Here is a 1,237-nt window from a genome sequence, read left to right on the forward strand (position 1 = left end):
CAGTTAGTTTTCTTACTAAACATTAAGTGAGTGTTTCAAAAGTGTAAACTTTCTATTTGAGCTTCTGATATGTATGAAGAAGAAAGCTTTCGGAAACTTCTCATTTTTGGTTTGGTGATGGTGGACTTTTCTGCATTGGCTTTTGTTTTGCCTTGCAGACTCCTCACCGCTGTGAGCTGAGCCTCTCCTTCGGGAGCAGCCATCCCCGGGTCGTGTTGGCTTTTCCTTTCTGGGGCACGTTCAAACAGTGCCTCTGTGGCTGCTCTCCGTTTTTGTCAGCACATTCTTCATGCAGGTGAATGTGTAGTCACGAGTTGCTCAAACAAGGATAAGAGAGCTGAATAGCCTGAGATAAAGTTTATAAATATAAGTAAAGCCCAGAATTCTGGTTGTCCTCTGCAGTCTGTTCCAACTCCTTTTTTTATCCTGTTCCTCCAACCAAGACCAATTATGAAATGCTGAGGCTAGATATTTTTAAAACAAGAGTAATTTTATTAATTTTACTAAGCCTTGTAGCTGTGAAAATGGAGAACAAGGGACATGACCTGTTCTTGTGCCATCAAATGATGAACTGGGGACCTGCAGGGCATCGGGGGACCCTCTGTGGTGGAGGCACAGAGCCAGACCCCCCCTGAGTCCTCGTGGGATGTGGAGCTTGCAGAGGTGGGGTACTTCTCGGCGAAGCCCACCTGATGGTGCTCCGCAGGGCGGGTGGGTTTGGGCTGTCCCAGGGCTGAAGGTGGTACCAGCTGGCACAGCCCGGGCTACGTCCACGCCAGCCGCGGCTCCCAGCCCTGGAGCAGGAGGGATGCATGTTCCTCTCCATGTTGACCTGCTTCACATCGCTCGTAAGCTGCTCGCGAGTCTTCCCCTTGCGCTGCGTGTGACTCATCTGGGCTCCTGCCTGGCCTCCTCTGCGTCCTTATCGAAGGAAACTCTGAAATCATCGCGTGCTGGGGGAGTGAGCCGCTGGCTCCGCTCGCTCGCTGAAGCCGCCTGCAAAAGCGCTTGGTTTTCACTCGCCTTGCCCCTGCCTGGGAAGGGTGGCTGCTGGAAAGCTGAAATGAGATGCATCTGATGGCTCTGCAGATCATAAGATATCTCTGTGGGGATTGCTAATGCTCTGCCCCGGATAAGAGTCTGTTGTTTTCGTGTTTGTTTTCCCTGTGTTCGTACTGCTTGTACAGCAGGGAGCCGCGGCTCTTGGAGCACACCCTCTCCTGCCGCTTACGCCAAA

General features: G+C 51.7%; 1 protein-coding gene across 1 annotated transcript in view; it reads left to right on the forward strand.

Annotated features, from left to right (window-relative positions):
* The window catches only part of OPHN1 (oligophrenin 1), a gene marked incomplete at its 3' end in the record, with an annotated part of 37,137 nt that overhangs the window by 368 nt on the left and 35,532 nt on the right, over window positions 1–1,237 (forward strand). The gene's annotated exons all lie outside the window — the stretch shown is intronic.

This window comes from Cariama cristata, unplaced genomic scaffold, assembly GCF_000690535.1.
Source record: "Cariama cristata isolate BGI_N322 unplaced genomic scaffold, ASM69053v1 scaffold9478, whole genome shotgun sequence".
Classification (NCBI taxonomy): domain Eukaryota; kingdom Metazoa; phylum Chordata; class Aves; order Cariamiformes; family Cariamidae; genus Cariama; species Cariama cristata.